We start from the raw sequence: 25,605 nt of genomic DNA, 5'->3' as shown, positions 1-25,605 counted from the left end.
CAGGAGCCAGGTAAGTGCTTCGATGTCCCTGGAGTCAGCACGGCCACGGGGCTTGAATCCCCTCGACATGGCACCTCGAGCTCCGCCCCGCCGCGAGGCCCCACCCGCCAGTACGTCTGATGTGATCATTCCCTTGGTCCCCCTCGCCTGGAGTTTGGGCGCGTGGCTCGCGCTTTCCAACCCATCGTGGTGGTTGACCTGGACCGTCTGACTCGGCTATGCGATTCAGTTCGCCAGGTGCCCGCCCAGGGTGAAGGGCGAGAACGCCGCTACCTTGCGTGCGGAGATCGCTACCCTTCTGCGCAAGGGCGCGATAGAGCCTGTCCCTCCAGCTGAGATGAAGAAAGGGTTCTACAGCCCTTACTTCATCGTACCAAAGAAAGGCGGTGGGTTGCGACCAATCCTGGACCTGCGAGTACTAAACCGGGCTTTGCACAGACTCCCGTTCAAGATGCTGACGCAAAAATGCATTCTAGCGAGCGTCTGGCATCAAGATTGGTTCGCGGCAGTAGACCTGAAGGACGCATACTTTCACGTCTCGGTCTTACCTCAACACAGACCCTTCCTGTGGTTTGCCTTCGAAGGCCAGGCATACCATTACAGGGTCCTCCCCTTCGGCCTGTCCCTGTCCCCTCGCATCTTCACGAAGGTCGCAGAGGCTGCCCTTGCCCCGCTAAGGGAAGTGGGCATCCGCATCCTCAATTATCTCGATGACTGGCTAATCCTAGCTGACTCTCGAGAGTTGCTGTGTTCACACAGGGACCTCGTGCTCCGGCACCTCAGCCGACTGGGTCTTTGGGTCAACTGGGAAAGGAGCAAACTCTCCCCGGTTCAGAGCATCTCGGTTTGGAGTTGGACCCAGTCTCGATGACAAAGCGCCTCACGAACGAGCACGCACAGTCGGTGCTGAACTGTCTGAAGGCGTTCAGACGGAGAACAGCGGTTCCACTGAAACTTTTTCAGAGGCTCCTGGGGCATATGGCATCCTCAGCGGCGGCCACACCGCTCGGGTTGATGCATATGAGACCGCTTCAGCACTGGCTTCAGACTCGATTCCTGAGATGGGCATGGCGCCGCGGGACACATCGCATGGCCATCACGCCGATCTGTCACCGCCTCTTCAGCCCTTGGACTGACCATGCATTTCTACGAGCAAGGGTTCCTCTAGAGCAGGTCTCCAGGCGCATTGTCGTGGTTACAACAGACGCCTCCAAGACGGGCTGGGACGCCATAGGCAATGGGTACACAGCCCCCGGCTCCTGGACTGGCCCGCGGCTGCGTTGGCACATCAACTGCCTAGAGTTGTTGGCAGTACTGCTCGCCCTGCGGAGGTTTCGGCTGTTGATCCAGGGCAAGCACGTGTTGGTCCAGACAGACAACACAGCATCGGTAGCATACATCAACCCCCAAAGCGGTCTACGCTCCCATTGCATGTCACAACTCACTCGCCGTCTCCTCCTCTGGAGTCAGCAGTGCCTCAAGTCACTACGAGCCACTCACATCCTGGGCGACCTCAACACCGCAGCGGAAGTGCTGTCACATCAGGTTATCCTCAGGGGAGAGTGGAGACTCCACCATCAGGTGGTCCAGCTGACCTGTTTGCTTCCCGGGAATCTTCCGACTGCCCGCTTTGGTACGCCCTGACCGAGGCACCCCTCGATATAGATGCACTGGCACTCAGCTGGGCCCCTGGACTAAGCAAATATACATTTCCCCAGTGAGCCTACTTGCACAGACCCTGTGCAAGGTCAGGAAGGACGAGGAGCAGATCATCCTAGTAGCACCCTACTGGCCCACCCAGACGTGATTCTCGAATCTCACGCTTCTCGCGACAGCCCCCCCCCCCCGACGAATTCCCCTGAGGAAGGACCTTCTTTCTCAGGGATGGGGCACCATCTGGCACCCACGACCAGACCTCTGGAATCTCCACATCTGGCTCCTGGACGGGACACGGAAGACCTAAGTGGCCTACCACCCGTGGTGGAAGACACGATCACTCAGGCTAGGGCTCCCTCTATGAGGCGCCTGTATGCCTTGAAGTGGCGTCTGTTCGCTAAGTGGTGTTCTTCCCGACGCGAAGACCCATAGAAATGCGCAGTCGGATCAGTGCTTTCCTTCATGCAGGAGAGGGGCGGCTGTCCCCTTCCACCTTGAAGGTGTATATAGCTGCTATTTTGATTCATCACGATGCAGTAGATGGTAAGTATTTGAGGAAGCACGACTTGATCATCAGGTTCCTGAGAGGCGCTAGGAGGTTGAATCCCTCCAGACTGCACCTCGTCCCCTCATGGGACCTCTCTGTAGTCCTTCGGGATCTACAGGGAGCTCCCTTTGAGCCCTTGGAGTCAGCTGAGCTTAAGGCACTCTCTTTGAAGACTGCCCTCCTGACTGCGCTTACTTCCATCAAAAGGGTAGGGGACCTGCAGGCGTTCTCTGTCAGCGAATCGTGCCTGGAGTTCGGTCCGGGTTACTCTCACTTGATCCTGAGACCCCGACCGGGCTATGTGCCCAAGGTTCCCAAGACTCCTTTTAGGGATCAGGTGGTGAACCTGCAAGCGCTGCCCCAGGAGGAGGCAGACCCAGCCCTGACGTTGCTGTGTCCGGTGCGTGCTTTACGCATCTATTTGGATCGCACGCAGAGTTTTAGAGTCTCTGAGCAGCTCTTTGTCTGATTTGGTGGACAGCAGAAAGGAAACGCTGTCTCCAAGCAGAGTATCGCCCACTGGCTCATTGACGCCATAACTATGGCATATCATGCCCAGGATATGCCGCCCCCAGTAGGGCTACAGGCCCATTCTACCAGGGGTGTAGCGGCCTCCTGGGCCTTGACCAGGGGCGCCTCTCTAACAGACATTTGCAGAGCAGCGGGCTGGGCAACACCCAACACCTTTGTGAGGTTCTACAATCTCCGGGTTGAACTGGTCTCGTCCCGTGTATTGGTAGGCACGAGCAGGTAAGTTCCGGGACAACTGGCTGGGTGTACCGCTTGCGCATAGGTGAAGACGTGCGCTCTTGACTCCCAGTCGTGTTCACAGACTGTGATCCCTGGATGACTTTCCTCCTTAGCCCTCTAGCAGTTGAGTTTGCGGAGAAACTCGCTGACTGGCCCAGTACGGGCGCTAATGAGCCCCTGTACTGAGGTAGGTGCTCCACATGTGCTGGTTCCTCGAAGGCGACCCCATGTGATATCTTCCAAAAAATCGTTTCCCTGGCAGCAAACTGCGTCTTCCTTGGGCAGAGGCCCCTCTGCCCCCGGTCGCCATGCTCTGTAGAAACTCCTCCCCCTTCGGGTAGGACCTACCATGGGACCTCTCCACATGACATACTTCCGACAAGACTCGATAAGACTATGATGTATTCCACTCAAAATACCCCCCCTTTTGGGCGGGGTGTGGTCTCCGTGGTGTCTTCCCCTTGGGAGGAACACCCCCCGACGCAGACACTTATGGCTCCCAGTCAGTTAACAAATTCCACTCTTTTTGGGGATAAAAGAGAGGGAAAAGAGGCCTCGGCTGGGCTAGCCTGTCCCTGTAGTTGGGCAGTCGACTTGTTCCTGATGGATAAGAGCGTTGGGGGAGGTTACGTGATGACCTGGTGCATTGGCTACGAAGCACACAGCAGACTGCCCGTCACACACCGCCAGTTCACATAACACAGTTCAGCTAGTTGTGGCATTTTGTATAGGGACCCCTAGGGTTACTACATCGACACAACGTCAAGTGAGTGACAGATAGGGAATGTCCTGGTTACTTTCATAACCTCCGTTCCCTGATGGAGGGAATGAAATGTTGTGTCCCTCTTGCCACAACGCTGAACTACTCGCTGAAATGGCCGGGACCTGGTCTCGGCTCCTCAGCATAAAACCTGAATGAGTGGTTGCATACCAGCTCCTTTTATACCCATATGTCCGGGGGAGTGGCATGCAAATTCCACTCACCAATTCTCATTGGCCTTTTTTTAAAAAAGCAGAAGTGTTTGGGGCTCCCAAGAGTGACCCCTAGTGTCACTACATCGACACAACGTCTCGTTTCTTCCATCAGGGAATAGAGGTTATGAAAGTAACCAGGACGTTTCGCTTGTTTTTTTTAAAAAATTTTATAATCAATATTATGCCACAAATGCTGTTGAATGAGCTTAACCCAAAATTATTACTTGTGCTAGCATGAACTGTACATGTACATACTGAGCATTCCAATTTACTTTAAAAAAAAAAAAATCCCTGTGACATCAGCAATAATGACGTGTATCCTATATTTCTGTCGGCTGTGTAGAATCAGAACTAGTGATTTACCGATTCATGAATGAATGATACTTTTGAGTCGGTTCTCTTTAGTGAATCGGCCAAACTGGTTAACAAAATAGTCTAAATCAATTCACAAATCAGTATGATTCATACTGACTGCTCTCTCACTGAAATATTTGAAGCGGTTTCTCACTCAGTGAAACAATATTGGGATACTTAAAGGTGCTGTAAGCAATTTTAGCTTTCTGAAGCTTTCAAGTGACTGAGCTGTTGAATTAGCCACACCTCTTCATTTCAAAACCCCACCCGCCAAAGATAATTTTGAGACCAAAACCGAGCAAAAGAGCAGCATTGTTTGTTCCTGTGGCTGTCAAATTCAACAGTGGCACAAAGGTGCCCTCAGCTGACAAACATTATGAATTATAGTCTCAATGATTCGCGTCAAATACATTTTTGTTTGTTGTTCACAAAGTCTACAGCTGTCACAGAGACCAGTGAGATATATCAGGATGCTTATTTTTTAATATCTTTAAGGGAGTGCATTGCATATTTTTCCATAAAAAAATCGCTTACGGCAGTGGATCTTTACCTACAATCAGTTGAAACAAATCCAATTGATTGCTAGTGACAAATTAGGTCTTAACCTGGATGTGCATCTTTTGAATGACAACTACATTTTCCAACAACAAAAAAAAGTATCAAAACACTAGTACAAAAAAGCAGAAATACTGAAATACCATTGCATTACCATGTTTTTTGAACATGAACATTGGAGTACGATGTAATGCCATGGTACATGAATATGCTGATCATTTAGTATTACCACAGTATACAATGTCATGGTATTCTGATAGCGTCACTGTACAGTGCCATATCAGGCTACTTTTTGAAAAGTAATTTTGAGAAATTTTAATAAGTGTTGTGCCATTTTTAAAATGCTTTCAATCGATATTTAATGATTTTTTTTCAGTTACACGACTGTCAGCAGGTATTTTGGCAGAAGTTTGCATGACCAAAACATTGTAATACGTATTGATTGTTCTTGCAAGCTATGGTAGTGTCCAGCGTTTTTTCTTTTCTCTTCATAATAGTTGAAAGTTAGTAGTGGTAAAACATTGGAAGTGGCCCTGGTTGGTAGGTTAGCTAGCTACATTTGTGATAGGGGCTATTAGGATGTATGTTCTTTAATTTGTAAACAGTCATGAAAGTGCAAAACATGACTGGTTAATTTAAGGTGAAATAATAGTTATATCGTCATCATTAGGTCACATGCCTGTCTGTGTAACCTATTTAAACAATTATGTTTTTAAAAATGTTTGAAGGCTCTTTACTAGCTGTATTAAACAGTTAAAAATCCTACATAATGGGGATTGCTGGACCTTACTGTAAAGTGAAGCAATTCACATGTTCATACATTTACAGGAAATTTATTAATGTTACATCACTATGGTAACACATTCAATAAACTGTCAAAACAACAATCAATACCACATCAAAACTGCTAACAATGCTTGTAGGACATGTAGAATCTGATTCTTAATTAGTTATTGATTCTAGTAGTAGTTCTGGGTTCTGAAGAGTGTCTATATCAATATGAATAGAAAAAGTTCCATCTGGATTGATGGGAACAGCAACGGGGAGACGAACAGCCATCCTTGACAGTGTCATCTAGAGCAGCAGGTACAAAAATAATTAGTTGTTTTTTTTTTTCTTATATCTATTATAAATAATTTAAAGACAAACTATTGGCGTCTGACCTCTGGAATCCTAGCAATGATATTCAGGGTCCTCTGGGTTGGCAAGGCCACGGTCAGATCAACTTCTTTCTCACTGTTCGTGGCTCTTTCAAGCTTGAATCCAGCCCGGAGAGCTGCCATAGTGATGTGCTTAGACAGCCTAAGTGATGCCCAAGAGAAGAGGAAATAATTAACACTATTTTCCATTTTAACATATCAAAAACATTTCTTGTGAGGTGTTTGATGAACTATACATTTTAGCATAGGTGGTTAATATTATTGGAAGCCTCTCCCATTCCAACTCTAGACGGACAGCAGGGAATTCTCCAAGAACACCGGCCTCAGCTTTAGCAGTAACAGCATATTGTTGACACTCTGGACCCCAAGCAAACTTGGCCTAAAAAAGTATGTTTGTGCTTAATGGTAATGAAGTCAGTTTGCTTTAATATGAAGAAAAACATACTTTTATTTTGTTTTAGAATCACAAGAGTTCCAGTCTTACAGTGACTTTGTGTTTGCTTAGCAGGACACCATCAGCACAAATCTTCAAGTTGTCGTTTTCAGCAATTGAGGAAATGATGAGCTGCACTCTTGCAGTTGGCTTGTCAAAGTATGCAGCAAGTTGGTAGCCCAGCAGCTTTTGATCAACTCTTACGGCACGGGCAATGATAGCAAAAACAGGTGGAATAGAATTCCCAAGGAACTTAGCCTGAAAACATGAACAATAACCATTGAACCAGGACATTTAGCTGTTCACCGAAGTTCACCTTTGGGTTTTGTGTTATTATGAACAAAATGTATACATTTAATAAAACAAATTGATTCACCTGTTTCCTAATAGCCTCAAAGCTTGATCCAGTGCTTCCACTGCTAACTGCCTTTGAGGCTCCATGGGGTGCCATGTACTGCAGGCAAAGTAAAGTTTTTATTTTCAAGCATTTCAAGATAAATAATAGAAACCAGACAAATTAAATATAGTAAAAATCTTAACTATATATATATATATATATATATATATACACACACACACACACTACCGGTCAAAAGTTTTGACTGAAATGTTTCTCATGATCTTAAACATCTTTGATCTGAAGGCGTATGCTTAAATGTTTATATATAATATAAAATATAATTGTGCCACCATATTAATTTATTTCATTATAAAACTAAAATTTAATAATAATAAAAAAAAGTTTTTTAAATTGATGACTTAGACCAATAATAAAGAAAAGCAGCCAATAAGTGCCCAACATAGATGGGAACTCCTTCAGTACTGTTTAAAAAGCATCCCAGGGTGATACCTCAAGAAGTTGGTTGAGAAATGTCACGAGTACATGTCTGCAAATTCTAGGCAAATTGTGACTACTTTGAAGATGCTAAAATATAACACAGTTTTGATTTATTTTGGATTTTGTTTAGTCACAACATAATTCCCATAGTTCCATTTATGTTATTCCATAGTTTTGATGACTTTACTATTATTCTAAAAGTGAAAAAGAAATTATAATAAAGAATGAGTATTTCGAAACTTTTGACTGGTAGTGTATGTATATATATATATATATATATATATATATATATATATATATATATATATATATATATAAAATTACCCGATCTTTGTGGAATTTCCTGAAGGGCTCAATCATGGTGGCAGTCTGTAAATCAATACAAAATAACTCAGTGCAATCAGAATACTTCATGAAGATATTTATGATACAAATACTGGCTGTCACCAACAAGCAACAATCTGTGTCCTCACCTTAGTTATGCGAGAGCTGGACATGGAGGAGCTTGAACTGCTGGATCTGTTGATGCGGCTTCTGCGGCTGCTGCGGCTACTGCTGCTTTCAGAAGAGACAGGAACTTCTTTTGCTTCAGTCTCCAGGATTTCCCTCAGTTTCATCAGGATGCTCTTTCCCTCTGGAGTGTCCTCATCAACAAGATTGATTTGCTTAAGAAGCCTCTCAGCAGCTCTAGGGCCAACTTGAACCTCAAGCTCGAGTTTTTCAACTGCAGGACCTTCACCTGAAGCCAGAATGACAAACCATTAGCATTATATTTTTATAACTTTATATAACTTTAAATTTGTCTTTAAGAATACCTCTTGCTACTGAAACATGGACTGAGTGCTGTCCAATTATGTAGAACAGAGGAGCATTCTCAATAAAAGCAGCATTGTGTGAATGCACCTCAATGCATCCCTTGATTTCAATATATGGGACAGCAAGACAGAAGGTCTTGTGGAATGGAGTAGCAGCTCTCACAGCTGGCATATCAGGATCAGTGTTCTCAGAGGACTGTAAAAATTAAGTAAAAAGAAAAATTAATTAACGTAAAAAATGCCAATTTATAACTTTAAGTAGTCAACATTTTTCCACATCTCCACCTCCATGTGTGTGTTTAAAGCTTACACGGTCACCAGCATAGGGCGTCTTTTGCATGGACAATTCAGGTACCAAGGAAACAATTCTCTCTGCAGAGGGATCTTCAATGTTTCTGACCACAGCAATAGTCTCAAAGCTTTCGGAACAAGAACAGGATAGGATACAAGACCACAGGAGTTGGCATTTTTTAACCTTTTTAATCTTTCAGAAACCTTTCGGATCCTCCAGAAATTCACTTAAAATGTTTGCTACATCAATAGAATTTACATTGCATTACCTCATAGTAATAATATGTTCAGGAACCTCAACAGGCAGAGCCTCCACCTTGTAATTGCCCTTGAGAATATCTGCTCTTGCAACCACTTTTCCAGGGACAATTGTGTGGATCTTTCCTTTGGCCATAACAGCAGCTTGAATCCAGGCAGTGTTAACTCCCATCACAGCAAAGGTCTGCAGAGCAATACTGGAGGAAGAATTAGGGAGATTATGTTTGTTGTACACATTTTTTATCATATCTTTTACATGTGTCAGTGAAAGTGTACCTTGGTTTAACTTCTGCTCGGATTTGAACATCAGTCCTCTTCAACTGTTCAAGAGTGATGGTCTCAGGCTGCTCAGGGAGAGGAGGTGTAATGGTAGCCTGAACTAAAAGGATGAACAGAACAATATCAAAGTAAGGAGTGACCCTGTTATAACTGCAGAAGACTAATGCAGAATGAAAAATTCAAGGAAAAAAACTCACTATTGACAGATGCAGCAGCAACTGCAGCAGTGTAGAAACTGAACTCCATGGGCACACCAACTGCTGTTGGAAAGATACGACGCACTTCAGCTGCTAGCAGAGGTTTGGCATACTGCACTGCAATTCCTTCCTGCAAAGCTTTCAGGGCCTCCTTCAACAGTTCACGTGGTTTGGGTCCAGTGGCAATCTGGGAATAGTTTTCATTTAACAGTCATCTAATTTTGAGAACTGCTAATGTGGGAGAAAACATTAAGTATAATACAATACCGGTATTGCTTGTTCAATGATGGTTTTGTCAATGTTGACAAAAGCCACTTCCTGTCCAAGCAATTTGATGTAGACTGAAGCCAAAGATTGATTGGTTGGCAGAGCCTTCCAGTTTGTGAGCTTGAGGGAAAAAAACAGAGAAATTATATGTATTTTACCTAAGTCATATTTTTAAAACGACTTAAAATTAATCAATAAAGTGGAAATCATAACTTACTGCTCTTAGGGTGCGCTTTATCTTGGTGATACGGTCAACACTTTCATCTGCTGCTGGAGATTGCAAAAGAGCCTCCTGGATACCTTCAGTTCTTACACCAATCTGTTTGAGAGAAACCATAAAGTGAAGACTATTAAAAAAATTAAGACAATAAATCAGTTTGTTGAAAAACATCCCCTTTTTGGTGACCCACCTCAAGAACATCAGCAGCAGCTCCAGCAATGTAGGCACGTGCTTTTGCTACTACAGCTCTAGGCAGGATGGTGGCAGCATCATTGATCATGTAGGCACTACCAGCAGCTCCAATCATAAGAGGAGCTTTACAGGTAAAGAGATATTGATGCCATTAAATTCTTTAATTAATCAGCAGAATTTAATTCTAGGAGATTTTTTAAACATTTTAAGAAGCATTCACTTTGCCCTCTCTTAAATGACTTCTGAAAATCAGCAAGACTTACTATGATAGATGTCCAGCTGAAGGGCTCTGCTGAAGCGGTAGCTAAGCCTGTCCAACATGGGGCTCAAGAGCTTTATGGCAACATTAGCTGCACCAGCACTGAAATGGATACACATAATCACATTAGGCTTGTGCTTATGTAAAGTGATAAAGAAAACATTTGTAAAATGATTTGCTGTTCTTACACAGTTGCCATATCAGGAGCAGTGATTCTGGTCAATGACTTGATGTGGGAATAGGCAAAGCTTGCAACCTGCATGTTAGTCTCAATCCTTAATGCACCAGCAAGACCGGAGATGAGAGCCACTGAGGGTCTGGTCTCAAACAATACAATACAAGCAACCATACGCACTTCAGGGTGGAGAGCCCTGTCCAGTAGGAGCTGCAGGGCCATTGGCTGAACCTGAAGTAGGAAACAAGACTAGTTGAATATCTGAAGAAAACATGCACAAACATTTTAACATTTTTAATTCCTACAGCATAATATCTGACACTTACCAATTTGGGCTCTTTTTTGGCAATGTTCCTCATGGCCATGATGGCATCAACCTGGACTCTAATGGGCAGAGAAGCACCTGCAGTTTTCAGTCCTGGCAGGTGTTTTATGATAGTTTTAAAACTAGCAGGGTGACCAGCATTGCCCAGAACTTTCAGGGCCAAAGTAATTTCATGAATATCATTCTTGGCAATGGCTTCTGCTGAAATGTCATGGAGGGGCTGAGGAGTGTGATGCACATATACAGTAATTAGAAAGTACAGTAAAACAAACTAATCCCTAACAGAAATGTTTGGAATGGATTAGGCATTTACCCTGAGGAGCTCTGCAGGGCAAGTAGGAACTTCAACACAGTACTTGGCAATCATAGAACCATATCCAAGCATGACAACTTCACGCAGAGCTGGGATTGTAGCAATTTTCTCATGCATTGCCAGACTCTGTTCAAAAAGATATGAAAATGATTAGTTTGTTGTAGACAAAATTTGAAGAACTGCACTTTGAGTAGAGTAAGATGTACCCACAGCAGTCAACTGGATGGTGTCCAAATCAGCTGTGACCATTTGCAGAGCAACCACAAGTGCCTGAATGAACTCAACAATGGTACATTCACCAGCCAGGAATTTCTCCTTGATGAATTTTAGAATTACTGGTGTACCAACAGCAGGAAGAGCATCCAAAAGCCAGTGCCTAACAGATGAATATTTTTTGGTTAAAAAAATAGAAGCATTACTTTTTATCAGTATTGCTTTCAACTGTCCAACACTTTACCTGTAAACGGGTTTGTCCTTGAACTGAGCCCAGATGGCCTCAACATTCTCCAAGGTGGCAAAACGCAGGAGCTGGACGAGCTGAACGTACTTAAGTGGAGCATCATCATGGACCATGGCCACATTGTGTTCAACCAGGTGCTTTAAGACCTCCACAATCTAGAAGGCATCAGACCAATGTTCAAATGAAGTCTTGACAGTTCAACAGATACAACTGTAGAAGTTACCTGTAATATTTTCCCTTTAAATCAAGGGTTTAAACTTATTTAAGGTAAATTACTTGAATGAAACAATTAATTGAACCTGGGCTGGTGCATCACTGATCCTCAGGAGTTGGATTGGAGTCTGAAGAATCTCAGATGCGAACTCATATTGCAGGGATCCACGGGCCAGATAATCAGATTTGATGGGAACAATTGGGGTCTTCTCAAGTTCAACAAAAGCCAAGGTTTGTCTGAAACAGAAAAAAAAAATTATTTCTCAACTTTCACTTGATAAAATATTAAATTGTGTAATCAATATTGATTATTAATTTTTTCTAATGGAAATTAAAGAGGGTAAATCATACTTTGCTTCCATCTGGGCAGCACCATGGATCTCATTGAAGGGTGAGTACTGATACAGTTCCACAGCTGTTGCCTCTGAGATCAGTACACCATTGGCAGCTGGTTTCATGATGTAGTTGTAAGTTGCTGCTTCAACCAAACTCTTGACCCTCTGTTAAGAACAGATAAGAAAGATAAGAAAAGTACTGTGAGTACCCATTTTCCATATATTGAGCAAACCTCTATTTTCTTAGCTGTCTATTGCATTACCTTGGTGCATTCAACACACTTCTCAGTGTACGTTAAGCCAATGTCCTTCATGATTCTCTCCTTGCAGTGGCTCAGATCCTTAGACTTGGTGACAATAATGTGGTTGGCCTTTGGATCCTCATTGATGATATAGTGGGTCCTACACACTCCCTGAACTCCAGCCTTAGAGAACAAGTAGAAAAGTGAGATTGCAGATCTTTTTAATAGATGAAATTTGTACTTAAATCACTTTCTCACCTCTTGCAGTTCATAGATGTTCTGGGTCTTCTTTAGGTTGAGCTGAAAGATGTTGAGGATTCCTCTGTGCAAGTTCATGACAGTAGGGGAGACTCCTGCAGGGGCAAATACCTTTCCAACCACACCATTAGCATACTCAAACTTGATGGGAATCTGGAGTTCAGCTGCCAGTGCTGAAGTGAGCTTAGTGGCTGGAACAAAAGAATCCTTGGGCCAGATGCCACTGTACTCATAGAGCAGAGGATCCAGGAGCTGCAAGGGAGCATTTGCATTTTAATCGATGATTGTTGCTTTTAAAAGCTGGTGCTAGCTAGCACGTTTAGTATTGTCTCACAGTGGAACACCTACAATTGCTTCAGAGCTTAGTAGGATTTACCTTCATCAGGAAGGTATTCTCTGTCACAGCACTGAGGAGAACCTTGCTGCTGACTTTTACACCAGCTCTTGCCAGACCTTCATGAGGGAGACCGCCCAAAAGCAGAGCCTCATACTTGTACACGTAGGTTTTATCAAGGGCAAACTCAGGAACTGAAGAGAGTTGAGTTAATTAATTCCTGTTTTTTATTTTATTTGATTTTGTATTATTATTAGGTAATTAAGTGCTTAATTACTTTTGCTAAGCATTAATGCAATATTTGGTAACACTTTATTTTGATGGTCCCAAGTAGATATTTAACTGACTATAAGTGACTTATCAACTGGCTTTCTATAGCTAGTAAACAGTGTTTCAACAAACATTCAGTAGACTTTCAGTAGCCTGTATATAGATCTCTATTAATGACCTACTTACATTATTGTTGAGAACATCAGTTCATTAAAAGGTCATTAATAAAGATCTATATTCAGGCTACTGAAAGTGTACTGAATGTTTGTTGAAACACTGTTTACTAGCTATAGCAAGTCAGTTGATAAGTCACTTGATAAGCCACTTATAGTCAGTTAAATATCTACTTGGGACCATCAAAATAAAGTGTTACCCAATATTTTAAAGCAACATTTTAAATTGAAATAAAAACAATAGCAAAATCATATTACTTACCAAGGTTGATCTGTTGACTTGCTAAAAGAAACAAATAAGACAATATAATTTAGATTTCAAGAGATGTAATTTGTTCTTATGGGAAATCACCCTTAAATACAAAGCAAAAATTCTCAGTCTGACTTACCCACAAGGGCTACCGTCAGGGCAAGCACAACAGCTCTCATTGCTGATGGTTTGTGAAGAACTTGACAGAGAGACAGATCTTTTATAGTTCTTTTTCTGACAAAATATTAATTCTTTAATGAATTATTAACAGATGTCTTTACGTGATTGAAAATGTGTGAGACAACAGTTTTCGTTGGTCAGCTGTTTTGTACATAGATTTAAATGAGAAGTTAGGTTACCCTGGCCTGTCATCATGTCATCCTCGAGGCCAATGTCCACAGTGAAACACTGATTGTTTGTTTTCATATCTGAGAAGGTTATTCAAGCAAAAAAGTTTTACTTTGTCAAAGGTTTCACTTTTTCAGTGTATTCATATTTATAAATCATATAGAAGACCTTTTCAGATTTAACTTATACATGGCTAAGGTTTATCTATACAATAAACAGAACCAGAATACTTTTTGATTTTTCTTAATTGTATGCCGTAGCATTAGGATTAATCTTAACTGGAATTAAAGAGACTAGCTAATTAGAATGTGGTGTCCACATACTGAACTTTTGTCCATGTAGTCTATGTTGACAGACTTGATTTTAGGTTAGGTTACCCTGGCCAATAACGTATCATCAAAAACATTTTGTTAAAGTCTCTATTAGTTTATTTATTTTACTAAAAGAAGGAGAATGTAACAGTTGATGATCTTTGCTACTAGACCATGTGTCAGTTGGAATTTTACAATTATTAATGCTAGTCATTTTTCATTAAATAGGTAAGCATGTTTAAAAAAGATTAATAAATTAAAAAATTCAGGGGAGATAACACATTTAATCAAATCAAAATCAAATCACTTTTATTGTCACACAACCATATACACAAATGCAATAGTGGGTGAAAGTCTTGGGTGCAGTTCCGAGCAACATAGCAGTCATGACAGTGATGAGACATATACCAAATTACAATAAACATCAGATTTACACAACACAATTTACATATCTAAAATACACATAATTACACACAACACAATATACAAATAATAATATACAATGTACAGTATACAATACACACAATATAGAATACACATACACACAATATAGAATACACATTATACAATAAATATAGTATATATAGTATATATAAAATATACAGTAGGTTGTATTGTACTGTATTGACATTCAGGCTGTCGGTTGATAGTCAGTTGCCAGTGTGTTGTTAAGAGAGAATATAATTTATGACTGTCCAGTGTGAGATAATAAGATTAATAAAGTGCAGTGCAGATGTAGTATATTGATCGTGAGAGATCAAGAGTTCAAAAGTCTGATTGCTTGAGGGAAGAAGCTGTCATGAAGTCGGCTGATGCGGGTCCTGATGCTGCGATACCGCCTGGTATATATGGCCTGGAGGGAGGGAAGCTCACCTTCGATGATGTGTCTGGCAGTTCGCACCACCCTTTGCAGAAATACAGTACATACTATACTATTATATTGTTTAGTTTTTCCTTTCCCTGTTCCTGGAGGCACACCAACAGTACACATTTCAGTGGGCATTTTCCAAACTGCATTTTTGCACCCTTGAAGGGCACTTCGGGAAGGGGACGCAACTCGAAGAGTCGTTCCAAACAAAAGAAAGAAAGCATATTTTTTCACAAAGGGCCCTTTAACAAGACATTTAGTGAAGGGTATGTTCAAACTGTAATGTCATGCTCTCTTTAGAGAGCCCATATTAAGAGCTTTGTCCTTTGTAGTGAGTATGGCATAGGGATGATCACTTTCAATTGGAATTTGCCCAGTGTCTCCTTAATCTAACACACCTGATTCAACACATCAGCTCCTTAGAAGAGTAATAGAAGACCTGAAATGTGTGAGATCAGGAAGACAACCAAAACAATAACTGTTTTGTGCCTGAAGGGACTGAGTTGAGGAACACTGAAACAGAACCCACTTATAGAACCCACTAATCCACTTCACTTACCCTAAACTTATCCCTAACCACTTCTCAACAGTGTTGTATAAAGTATCCATTCATCATACTTAAGTAAAAGTAAAGATACCTTCATGAAAATTGACTCAAGTAAAAGTAGCTCATGTGAAAAATACTTAAATATTAAAGTAACTTATTTTACATTAATTTAAGTATCAAAAGTACAAGTAAATCGTATAAATTACGGAACAGCTAATTAAACCCATGGCAACTTATTTGATTGCCGGTGCTCATCATTTACTCACCCTCATGCCATCCCAGATTCTGCTGAACACAAACAAATATTATTATAAGAATATCTCATCCCTTTTGGTCCATACAATGCAAGTGAATGGTGACCAGAACTTTGAAGCTCCAAAAAAGGAGATAAAGGCAACATTAAAGTAATCCATCAGACTCCAGTGGTTTAATCAATGTCTTCTGAAGAGATCCAAGTGGTTTTGGGCAAGAACAGACCAAAATATAACTCCCTTTTTACTCTACATGTTACCATTGCAGTCTTCAGGCACGATCATGATTTCATGCTCAAAATTTATAGTTGAAAAGGATTTATATTTTGGTCTGTTTCTCACCCAAAACCAACTGGATCGCTTCAGAAGACACTGATGAAATCGTATGGTCGTATGGATTACTTTTATGCACCCTTAGTTTGCTTTTTTAGAGCTTCAATTGTCTGGCCACCATTCACTTACACTGAAAGCACCTACAGAACAGAGAAAGTCATACATATCTTGGACTGAATGAGGATGCAAAAACGATGAGAGAATTTTCATTTTTGAGTGAACTCTCCCTTTAATGAAGCATTCAAGACACACCAGAATGATCATATTTTTGAGATTAGTGGACAGGAACACCACCATAAAGTCGTAAATCCAGTGAGATTTTCTTGAAGTGCCAATTTTCTGAGATGGTGGCATGTCAATTTAAGAAGCTTGGCAAGAATCGAGCAAACTGGTGACTGTACAGTTTAGACTGAGTGCATTTTTGTCCTATTGATGAAGAATAAAGCTTTCCAAAAATATGCTTTTTCAGAAAGTGAAAAAGATGAAAAATTGCGAACTGGGCCCATTCTGTCCATCTAAAATCACTTGAACGCTCATTACATTGAAACTACAACTTCTGAACTTGTAAGTACGAACTTTCCTGGAGGACTTGGACACAGTTTAAACCACAACATAACTGAAATAGTGTTTATATTGACTATGTGTTAAACGTATGTGGATTAGACATAATATGAAACAGTCCATAACAAAGTGTAACATTGAAGGAGGAAGCTGAGTTATTTTTATTGACCAGAACAGAGACTTGTGGAGAGCTCTTTTTTCATTTGGGCCAATTAGTAACCACCCAGAACACCCTAGCAACTGCATGGTAATGTGCTAAAAACACAGTTAAAACAACTTAACAACAGCATGGCAACAACCTGACAACCACATACTGTAACAATGAGCCAAAACACACAGCAGATCACCTTGACAACTGCATAGCAAGCCCCAGCAACCATACAGAACACCCTAGTAAACACATAGCTTACTGTAGCATCAATGCCCCCTTTTCTGATATTAAGATAAGTTTCTGGTGATCGGATCACATGTGGTCAGCAGCGCTAAATACAGACCTAAATGGAGTCTAAAACGTTTTGTGATCGGAGAACTTCACAGATCTTTTTCAGTGTGTCTGATATCAACATGCAGGGACACTTATGAGAAGCATGAACATCTGCAGCTAAGGTTAATACAACTAATCCACTAAAATTACAGATACTAATTATACCGAAATTTTGCTTTTGTGCTTAGATTAAATTTCAGCTGCATCAGGGAGAAGCAGTTTTTTCACACTTTCTTTGTCTTTTCAGACTTTGTTGCATTTTATTATCATGCAGGAACAAACAGCCCAAGACATCTACCATATCGTCAAGCACAACATACAGCCTATATATATATATATACACCGATCAGCCACAACATTATAAGCACCTGCCTAATATTGTGTAGGTCCCCCTCGTGCCGCATCTCAGAACAGCATTCTGAGATGCTATTCTTCTCACCACATTTGTACAGAGCAGTTATCTGAGTGTGCCTGTTCCTTAGCTGGTCTTTGAAAATACTGCAGTGCTAGCCACACAGCTGTCTTCTCAAGGATGTGATGTGCCGAGACTCACTCTGCCACACACCCCTCACTCTCAGGTGTCTCCAAACACCTCCCCAGTGCTGCTAGAAGGCATCTGTTGTCACAACCTCCCTCCTTGCATGGAGGACACCCATGGGCATTATACCATTACACCATAATGATATCAATAATCCAGCTAATCATAGTTACTTCTTCAATCACACATTAATGTAGGTTTATAGTGGGTCAGCCTACCTGTGTACTTCAGAACCGCATCAGCATTACATGATTTTAAATCAAGTAATCAGAGTTAAAAACCCATCTCTTCTCCTTAGCCTTTAATCAATCTTAGAGACATATTCTGTATTATGTTATTTCTTTCTTTTACTTTTGCCCTTTATTGTGTATATTTGTTGTGCAGCACATGGGTCCACTGTTTTAATTTTGCTTTTACATTTTGCATTAAATTTACATTGACAAATTACTCAGTCTTTTTATCACACTATTATCAGCTTTCTCTTTTCCTGAGTTTCTCAAACAAAATGACACACATGTTTACCAGACCACAAACATAGTTTGCCTGATTCAGCTAAACTTTCATGCTGGAGATGCCCAATGCATGAAATAGTTAGTGTTACTGTTGCTCCATGCTCTTTCTCAGCACAATGGTGTAAGTACTGCATAATAGCACATATAGTGTAGTACTGCATAATAGTGCAGAATCAGGGCCGGCCATGGCATAAGCGACATAGGCGGTTGCCTAGGGTGCAAAACGACATGGGGGCGCCACACTTTTTGTCAGAAGTGTGCCCTCTCCTGACGACTATGCGCCCCTCTATCTCTGTGTCAACTTTAATTTATACCTTCCTTTCATTACTGATAAATGGTTTCATAGGGTGACCATACGTTGTATTTTCGTGGACATGTCCTCTTTTTCAGACATGAAAAAAGCGTCCAGCCGGAATAGTAAAATTGGCTAAAAAATGTTTATATTTGTCTTCATATTGATGTGCTCTCTACAGTTAGGACTATCATATAACCTGTGTGTTTGATTCTGTGCATCAGTTCATATGTGTTTACATGTCTTTATGTGATTATTCTGTTTGAGAGCAGTAGAGCGCACACTCTTCAAAGTACTTTTTTTACACATTCTCTCTAACGCTTGCCCGTTATATGTGAGCTTGTGAAAAAGATCGACAGATTGCACTGCAGCTAGAAAAATCAATAAGGTAAGTACACTTTGAAAAGTATGTTCCCCAACTCTGCAAAATATTAAATAGTACACCCACTTCATCAGATTCGCGCTTGCCACACATTGTAATTTTTAAATGAGAATGTTGACTATATTCAGATACAGTACGAATCAGGGAAATTTTAACTAATATGACTGATAAAATTAGATCATTATAGACATTTTACAACTGGGTCCGTCGTATAATTGTAGTCCAACCTATGTGACCTGTAAAGCTGGCACTTGCGTGTCAATGGCAAAAAATTAAATAAAATAAAATCAGACAAAACTACTCGTACTGAATGTGGCAATCACAAAATGTCAGCCAAAGGAGCATTTGTCATTAAAATCTACAGGGAAGTACCTGGGCACTGCAGGAGGACTACAGAGAGGTGCAGACTGGCCATTGGGAGCATAGGGAAACAAATAATCAATAAACATAATAAGGTTGCTAACATTAATGACTTTAGGGACCTGGGTAGCTCAGTGGTAAAAGACGCTGGCTACCAGCCCTGGAGTTCGCTAGTTCAAATCCCAGGGTATGTTGAGTGACTCCAGCCAGGTCTCCCAAGAAACCAAATTGGCCCGGTTGCTAGGGAGGGTAGAGTCACATGGGATAACCTCATCGTGGTCGCTATAATGTGGTTCGTTCTCGGTGGGGCGCGTGGTGAGTTGAGCGTGGATGCCGTGAAGCCTCCACATGCGCTATGTCTCCGTGGCAACATGCTCAACAAGCCACTTGATAAGATGCGCAGGTTGGCGGTCTCAGACACGGAGGCTGCTGGGATTTGTCCTCCACCACACGGATTGAGGCAAATCACTACGTGACCACGAGGACTTAAAAATGCATAGGGAATTGGGCATTCCAAATTGGGTAAAAAAATAAAATAAAACATTAATGACTTCACCAAAGCTTGAAACCCCCCTGGACTTGAGTTATTAATGAATAGATGGGAGGAGTTGGGGTGGTGGAGGGATGCTGGAGGAATCGTCACAGCATGGATGTAAGCAGTTGTTTATATATGCTTGCTCTGGTGATGTGATTTGTCGGATTAAATGAACATGCTCCTCCTGAACTTTGTTATGAAACTCCATATTACCTAAAAGAAGAGCTCTGAATAATCACAAAATGACAAATAACTGCAAGTTACAACAAATACAATAACAGCAGCATAAATAATATCGGCAAACAAAAAAGCTATGAGCAGACATTGTCATTTGCATAATTTATTCATACTGCAAAGCATTACTGGGAACTGGATCACAGATTCTTATCACAGTATTATAAGACACAGATTGCACACTTTGCTCACACCTCAGAAATAATGCTCACACCTCACAGGAATGCAGGAAATAAGTCATACAAAATATGACTGTGCCTCTTTGAGTCATTGAGGTTTACTTTGTTGAAAGGATGGCAAAAACAGTGCTTGTCAAAGCATTGGGCTTGTCACGTTCTCTCAAGTATAATCTAAGGAAGGAATTCAGACACTGCTGATATAAAGACGCAACAAACTCATACTCACTCAGAGTGAAAATATGAGCAATTAATCTGCAAAATAACCAAACTATTCTATCTGCTCAGCTCTTAGAGGTATGTTTATACTTTACATGGTTTAAATATTTCCACACACAGACTGGTAAGACAAAATTTCATTTGTTTACATGTTGTCATATCAACACTGTGTAGAGAAAAACATTCGGCAAAATTCAAATAACTTTCAAAAGTTCATTTTGAAGTAGCAAAATTAAATGGAAGGAATGATGAATCTGCACTCAAAAATGGGATAAATCTCACATCAATTTATTTATACAGAGGCCCCAAAAGAGTAAAAAACGTCATGGTTACTGGTGTAACCTCTGTTCCCTGATGGAGGGAACGAGACGTCGGTGTCGATGTAGTGACACTAGGGGTCACTCTTGGGAGCCCGAGACACCTCTGGTCTTTGATAAAAAGCCAATGAAAATTGGCGAGTGGTATTTGCATGCCACTCCCCCGAACATACGGGTATAAAAGGAGCTGGTATGCAACCACTCATTCAGGTTTTACGCTGTGGAGCCGATATAAGGTCCGGCCATTTCAGCGGGTAGTTCAGCGTTGTGGCAGGAGGGACCAACGTCTCGTTCCCTCCATCAGGGAATGGAGGTTACACCAGTAACCATGACGTTCCCTATCTGTCACTCACTCGACGTTGGTGTCGATGTAGTGACACTAGGGGTCCCTATACAAAACGCCACAAGGCTGAACTGTGTTACATGAACTAGCGGTGTGTGGTGGGCAGACTTGCTGTGTGCCTCATAGCCAGCACACCAGGTCGACACGTAACCTCCCCAACACAGTTATGAGTGTCAAACGGCCCTTTTTGGGGACAAGTCGACTACCCAGAGATAGAGACAGGCTTAACCCAGTCGTGGCCTCTTTCCCCTTCTCTTTTTCCACTCCCTAAAAGAGAAGGGGGATTATCCGACTGGGCCGCCAGGTCTAGTCGGGGGTGTCCCTCCCAAGGGGAGGACACCGCGGAGACCACACCTCACCCCAAGAGAGGGGGGATATTTAAGTGGAAGAATACAATCACCTGGTCTTTCCAACCATGTGGAGAGCCTTCAAGGTAGATCCTGCCCAATGGGGGAGGAGTTACTACAACATGGAGACTGGGACAGAGGGGCTCTGCCCAAGAAAGACACAGTTTGCCAGCAGGGAAATGAATTAGCAGAAGATATAGATCGCATGGGGTTAGCCTTACAGGGAACCGCCACATGCGGAGCACCTACCCCAGAACCGGGCTCTTAGCGCGTGTACTGGGTCGGCAGCGAGTCTCTCCAAAAACTCGACTGCCACAGGGCTCGGAGGAAGTCAAGCAGGGAACAACTTTTGTGAACACTACTGGGAATTAACAGCGCATGTCTTCAGCTCAAAAGGAGGTGGAAGGCGCTATGTGCAAGCGATACACCCGGCCGGCTATCCCGGGCTTATCCGCTTGTGTTGCGTGCCACTACCTGGGACGAAACCGGTTCCACCCGGAGGTTGTAGAACCTTGCAAAGGTGTTGGGTGTTGCCCAGCCCACTGCTCTGCAAATGTCTGTTAGAGAGGCACCTCTGGCCAGGGCCCAAGAAGCTGCTACACCACGGGTAGAATGGGCTCGTAGCCCTACTGGGGGCGGCATATTTTGGGAAAGATATGCCATAGTTATGGCATCAATGAGCCAGTGGGCGATCCTCTGCTTGGAGACAGCGCTTCCTTTCCACTGTACACCAAAGCAGACAAAGAGCTGCTCAGAGATTCTAAAGCTCTGTGTGCAATCCAAATAGATGCTTAAAGCGTGCACCAGACACAGCAACGACAGGGCTGGGTCTGCCTCCTCCTGGGGCAGCGCTTGTAGGTTCACCACCTGGTCCCTAGAAGGAGTGGTGGGAACCTTGGGCACATAGCCCGGTCGGGGTCTCAGGATCACGTGAGAATAGCCCAGACCGAACTCCAGGCACGTTTCGCTGACAGAGAACGCTTGCAGGTCACCTACCCTCTTGATGGAAGTGAGCGCAGTCAGGAGGGCAGTCTTCAAGGAGAGTGCCTTAAGCTCGGCTGACTGCAAAGCTCAAAGGGGGCTCTCTGTAGACCCTGAAAAACTACACAGGTCCGATGAGGGAACGAGGTGCGGCCTGGAGGGATTCAGCCTCCTGGCGCCTCTTAGGAACCTGATGATCAGATCATGCTTCCCTAAGGACTTACCGTCGACTGCGTCGTGGTGTGCTGCTATGGCAGCAACGTACACCTTCAAGGTGGAAGGGGACAGCCTCCCTTCCAACCTCTCTTGCAGGAAAGAAAGCACTGACCTGACTGTGCATCTCTGGGGTCTTCCTGAGGGAAAGAACACCACTTAGCGAACAGACGCCACTTAAAGGCATACAGGCGCCTCGTAGGGGGAGCCCTAGCCTGAGTGAACGTGTCTACCATCGCAGGTGGGAGACAGCTTAGGTCTTCCGCGTCCCATCCAGGGGTCAGACATGGAGATTCCAGAGGTCTGGGCACGGGTGCCGGATGGTGCCCCTTCCCTGAGAAAAAAGGTCCTTTCTCAGAGCGGGAGCGCAGACCGCCTTGGTGGTTGACATATGCTACCGCTGCCGTGCTGTCTGTCCGAACTAGCATGTGCTTGCCCTGGATCAATGGCCGGAACCTCCGCAGGGTGAGCAGAATTGCCAGTAACTCGAGGCAGTTGATGTGCCAACGCAGCCGTGGACCCATCCAGAGGCCGGCGGCTGTGTGCCCGTTGCCAACAGCGCCCCAGCCCGTTTTGGGGCGCCTGGAGACCAGTTCTAGGGGAACATCTGCTCGCAGAAACGAGAGGTCGGTCCAAGGGCTGAAAAGACGGTGACAGACCGACGTAATGACCACGCGGTGTGTCCCGTGGCACCATGCCCGTCTCGGGACTCGAGTCTGGAGCCAATGCTGAAGCGGCCTCATATGCATCAACCCAAGCGGGGTGTCCACCGCTGAGGATGCCATATGCCCCAGGAGCCTCTGAAAGAGTTTCAGTGGAACCGCCGTTTTCTGTTTGAACGCCTTCAAACAGGCCAGCACCGACTGGGCACGCTTCGTAAGGTGCGCCATCAAGGAGACTGAGTCCAACTCCAAACCGAGAAAAGAGATGCTCTGAACCGGGAGGAGCTTGCTCTTTTCCCAGTTGACCCGAAGCCCTAGTTGGATGAGGTGTGAGAGCACGAGGTCCCTGTGTGCGCATAACACATCTCGAGATAGTTGAGAATGCGAATGCCCACCTCCCTTAACGGGGCAAGGGCAGCCTCTGCGATCTTCGTAAAGACGCGAGGAGATAGGGACAGGCCGAAAGGGAGGACTTTGTACCGATACGCCTGACCCTCGAACGCGAACCGCAGGAAAGGTCTGTGTCGAGGAAGGATCGAAATGTGAAAGTACGCATCCTTCGGGTCTACCGCCGTGAACCAATCTTGATACCGGACGCTCGCTAGAATGCGTCTTTGCGTCAGCATCTCAAACGGGAGTCTCTGTAAAGCCCGGTTCAGTACTCGCAGGTCCAAGATTGGCCGCAACCCACCGCCTTTTTTTGGTACAATGAAGTAGGGGCTGTAAAACCCTTTCTTCATCTCGGCTGGAGGGACAGGTTCTATCGCATCCTTCCGTAGGAGGGTAGCGATCTCCGCGCAAGGTAGCAGCATTTTCGTCTTTCACCAAGGTGAAGTGGACACCGCTGGACCTGGGCGGATGCCCGGCGAAGTGAATCGTGCAGCCGAGTCGGACGGTCCGGACCAGCCCTCGTGACGGACTGGAAAGCGCAAGCCATGCATCCAAGTTCTTTGGGGGACCAAAGGGACCGTGCCGAGTCTGAGGACATCGAATTGTGTGCCTCATAGCCAGCACACCTGGCTGTCATGTACCTCCCCCAACGCTCCTATGAGCATCATACGGTCCAACGCACCTCGGGGACAAGTCGACCGCCCAAAATGGGGACAGGCCGCCCCAGCTGTGGCCTCTTCTCTTTTTTTCTCCCCAAAAAAGAATGGAAATCGTTCAGCTGGGGGCCATAAATGTCCGCGTTGGGGGGGTGTCCATTCCCAAGGGGAAGACACCGTGGAGACCACATCCTCATGATGTCAGTGTCGCATGTAGAGAAGTCCCCATGGTAGGTCCTACCCAGAGGGGACGGAGCTCTACAAACACAGCGACCGGTGGCAGAAGGAAACTCTGCCCAAGGAAGACGTGGGTTTACCAACAGGGAAACCGTCTAGCAGAAGATACATCACACAAGGTTACAAACAGGCAACCAGCGCATGTGGAGCACCTACCCCATTACAGGACCTAATAGCACACGTACTGGGCCGGCATCGAGTTTCTCCATGAACTCGCCTGCCACAGGGCTAAGGAGGAAGACATCCAGGGTCCACGAACTCGTGAACATGGCTGGGGGGTAACAAGCACACGTCTTCCCCACCAGGAGGGGAAAGGCGCTATACGCAAGTGGTACACTCAGCCAGTTGTCCTGCCAACTTACCTGTTTGTACCTGACAACACACGGGATGAACCGGCTCATCCCGGAGATTGAGGAACCTCGTGACGATATTGGGTGTTGCACAGCCCGCTACTCTACTGATGTCTGCCAAAGAGGTGCCATTGGTCGGATGGAGTGTGCCTGAAGCCCCAAGGGGGTGGCACATCCTGGGCGTGGTATGCCAAAGCAATGGCATCAACGACCCAGTGGGCGATCCTCTGTTTGGAGGCAGCACTCCCATTCCGCTGTCCTCCGAAGCAGACAAAGAGCTGCTCAGAGCCTCTATAGCTCTGTGTGCGATCCAAGTAGATTTGCAAAGCATGCACCAGACACAGCAACGAAAAGGCTGAGTCTGCCCCCTTCTGGGGCAGCTTCGCTTGCAGGTTCACTACCTGATCCCTAAATGGGGTCATGGAAAACTTGGGCATATAGCTCGGTCGGGGCCTCAGGACCACGTGAGAGTATTCCGGACCAAACTCCAGGCACGTGTCACTGACAGAGTATGCCTGCAGGTACCCTACCCTCTTGATGGATGTGAGCTCAGTCAGGAGGGCAGTCTTCAAGAGACTGACTTTAGCTCAACTGACTCCAGGGCTCAAACAGGGCTCCCCACAGGACCACGGAGAGATCCCATGAGGGAATGAGGCACGGTCTGGGAGGATTGAACCTCCTCGCGCTTTTAAGGAACATGATGATCAGGTCGTGCTTCCCTAAATACTAATCATCAATTGCATTGTGGTGTGCCGCCACAGCGG

The 25,605-nt window shown here is 44.1% G+C and overlaps 1 pseudogene; it reads right to left on the bottom strand.

The window, feature by feature from the left end:
* Positions 1–1,839: 1,839 nt before the first annotated feature.
* Positions 1,840–13,735, bottom strand: LOC127438657 (vitellogenin-like; annotated as a pseudogene).
* Between the last annotated feature and the right edge of the window lie 11,870 nt (positions 13,736–25,605).

Source organism: Myxocyprinus asiaticus, chromosome 50 (genome assembly GCF_019703515.2).
Source record: "Myxocyprinus asiaticus isolate MX2 ecotype Aquarium Trade chromosome 50, UBuf_Myxa_2, whole genome shotgun sequence".
In the NCBI taxonomy this organism is placed as follows: Eukaryota; Metazoa; Chordata; class Actinopteri; order Cypriniformes; family Catostomidae; genus Myxocyprinus; species Myxocyprinus asiaticus.
Note: the sequence above shows the minus strand (reverse complement) of the source record. Positions and strands in the feature narration are given on the sequence as shown.